Consider the following 3,318-nt stretch of genomic DNA (forward strand, 5'->3'; position numbering starts at 1 on the left):
AGGCTTCCCGTCTGGCCCACTACAACAAGCGCTCCACCATCACCAGTCGGGAGATCCAGACTGCCGTCCGCCTCCTGTTGCCCGGTGAGCTGGCCAAGCACGCCGTCAGTGAGGGTACCAAGGCAGTTACCAAATACACCAGCTCCAAGTAAGGTGCCAGGTTTTCTGCCTTGCTGCATTCTTAACAAACGGCCCTTTTCAGGGCCACCACACCTTTAAAAAAAAGAGCAGCATCTGTTAGCCTTGTTATCAACTCCACTCTGATTTTATCTATCTGTCCTACTTCATATACATCGAAAGACAGTGCAAAACATTCAAATCATAAGCTAACGAGGGAAGAACTACTACTACTACTACTACTACTACTGCATTACCTTATTGCTAAAAATCCTCCTGCTTTGTCCTTTACAATGAAAACCAGACCAACCCCCATGGCACTACAGCCCCTAAGCAAGCAGGCTGAGTGGACCTCAAAGCAGCCATTAGAACGAGGTAAAATTCCTTTGCCTGGCCGGGAATTGAACCCGGGCCCCCCAGCTACGAGGCAGGCACGCTGCCCCTGCGCTACAGCGCCGGCCCCTTCACAACCACCTTCAGTAATTATTATTATTATTATTATTATTATTATTATTATTATTATTATTATTATTATTATTATTATTATTACAACCCTAGACACTTCCCGTGTGTGTGTGCGCGCGCGCGCCAGCGCGCGCGTTTTTTTGGGGTTAGGTTACGAGAAGTGGGGTTAAGTCGAGTTAGGTTACGTTTCGCCGCGGAGCGCGACAACCACCCGCGCCCGCTCCGCGACGGCGACCTCCGAGCACACCCCTGCACCATTGCCAACGCCCCCGCGCCACAAAGACCTCCAGGAAACTCGCTTTGCGGTTCGTATGGACGTTTCAAGCTCCGTTCTCTCGCCAACGGCCATACCATGTTGAATACACCGGTTCTCGTCCGATCACCGCAGTTAAGCAACATTGGGCGTGGTCAGTACTTGGATGGGTGACCGCTTGGGAACACCACGTGCCGTTGGCTCAATTCCCTTTTTACCAAGTTTCCCAGTCCCAGTACGACAACTTACTTTCAACTTTTGCCTCAGGCCAGCAGAAATTGCTTAAATCACGTTTTTTGTTACGTCTGAAACTAGCTAGACCTTTTGCTGCTCTTCGACCCCGTGTGGCTATACAGGAACGAAGCTTAGCGTAGTATTGCATTTCCTCCTAGGTGACCGGCCTAACCTGGCGGCGGCGACATCATTATTATTATTATTATTATTATTATTATTATTATTATTATTATTATTATTATTATTATTATTATTATTCGTGTCTCTCTCTCTCTCTCTCTCTCTCTCTCTCTCTCTCTGTGTGTGTGTGTGTGTGTGTGTGTGTGTGTGTGTGTGTGTGTGTCGACCTAGGGGACCCTTGCTGAGCCTAGCACCGCTTCCAATTACTCGTGCCAGGATTTTAACTTTCGTACCTCCTATCGTACGTCCCTATGTCTAAACTTGCTGTTCTTATTCTTTTAGGTTAGTGTAGCTTATCCTGCAGGCCTCTTATGGCACATAACATCATTCTACGTCCTATTTCTCCCAATATTAAGATTATTAAAGGGCGGAACGAGGCTTCCAAACTCCCCGCCCACCTTGAAAATCGCGAGGAAGGTGGTTTCCATGCAACGTCATCGACACTGTCGTGATTACAATGAAAGCCATGTCCTAGCAACCGACCGCGGCATTTAGCAGCCCCTCAAAGAGTCGAACAATTTCCTTTTATGTTCTTCCAGGTAAGTAGCTATTCAAATTACGACACGGTTCGGCAATAAGTTACAAGTTTGTAGTACGCTCGTGTCTCTCCCGGGCTTCCTTACGAACGGTAGGGCACCAGTGCAGTACAGTGGCCTACACACAGCCCGCTATCTTCGAAGTGCGTGTGTTGCGATGTAACGTAGTTTTGAAGCCTAGGAACTTGTAAAACTCTTTCATTTCTATCAAAGACGAGACGCCCTTCAAATAAGACTGAGAAGGTAACCTTTTGACGACAAGGGTTAGTTCAAAGAGTCGTGACGTTTTAGGTTAGGTGAAGGGAGGAAAGCACTCGTTTTTGTTGTTTGTACGTCAGCTGCTTTTGGCAAGTGATAAATTGAGTAGAACGAATCGGAACTCCGGATAGTTACTGTTACCGTCCTAGAATTAAAATTAGACCATTCTGAGCCCTACTTGACAGGTTCGACACCGGCTCACTCGCGTGATATTTCGATGGTCTGTAGATATGGGCGCATAAAAAGAACTCCTGCGGGACAAACTTCCGGCACCTCGGCATCTACGAAAGGCGTAAGATAATAGTGAACATAACCTTACTAGTAGTACCACCACCACCATTACTGCTACTAATACGACTATTACTTAAGGCAGTGGACAATTTCGAACTCAAGCAATAATGTGTCCATTTGCTGACCACCTGATCACTGCCTCTTGCCTTACTACTACAGGCTAGCGTTCAAGGAAAGAAAGAAAGAAAGAAAGAAAGAAAGAAAGAAAGAAAGAAAGAAAGAAAGAAAGAAATAAGTTACCGTTCTTCCCAAGTCAGGTTAGGATTTCTGCATCAGACACGGCTAGGGCTGATCGTGGATCTACTAATACCTAACATGCTCAATTGTGCACCGTTATATCATCACCAGTCGTGAAGTCACAGCTGCATCTTCTAATTACAGGGTAGATGCTACATATTTTGGGCAATATATAACCCAGGTTTGGCTTGGATAACCTAAAAATATTCAGGTACTGGGTCTGGCCTGGTTATATCAAGTGTCACCCTAGATCAGCAGGGCTAAGAATCATCAGGTCTCTGTCATGAATTTAAATGGCTTAGTACCCCTCATTATGGTGTACCTCTCTTCATATTTGAGGGAAGAGGAGTAAAACTTAAAACTTTATTGCCTGTCTTAAACCAACTGCTTTCTTTGGGGTATTGTCTAGCACAAACTTCTAAGGCGACCACATCACCCAGCCCGATGCTCGAATACTGCTTGGGCAGGGGTGTAGGTGGTGGTTAGTGGTTGCAAGAAGGGTCCTGGAAGGGAGGGATAATAAGCCAGTACGCCACTTGCTCTTAAGTCTGTACCTTTCATTATACGGTTTCATTAACTATTTTTTACACCTGCCCTGTAGTATGGTACCATTTAGTAAGAGGTCTCTAGAGTTTGGCCTAGTACAACCTTCAATGAAAGTAGTTTTCAGGAGTGGTTAGGTACCCCTATACTTACTTTCTTTCTTTCTTTCTTTCTTTCTTTCTTTCTTTCTTTCTTAGATTACAA

The 3,318-nt window shown here is 45.4% G+C and overlaps 1 non-coding gene across 1 annotated transcript; it reads left to right on the top strand.

The window, feature by feature from the left end:
• Positions 1-919: 919 nt before the first annotated feature.
• Positions 920-1,038, top strand: LOC136886950 (5S ribosomal RNA). Its single transcript, XR_010861901.1, has one exon. It is a non-coding gene; the product is annotated as a 5S ribosomal RNA (ribosomal RNA).
• The last annotated feature ends 2,280 nt before the right edge of the window (positions 1,039-3,318 follow it).

This window comes from Anabrus simplex, chromosome 4, assembly GCF_040414725.1.
Source record: "Anabrus simplex isolate iqAnaSimp1 chromosome 4, ASM4041472v1, whole genome shotgun sequence".
In the NCBI taxonomy this organism is placed as follows: Eukaryota; Metazoa; Arthropoda; class Insecta; order Orthoptera; family Tettigoniidae; genus Anabrus; species Anabrus simplex.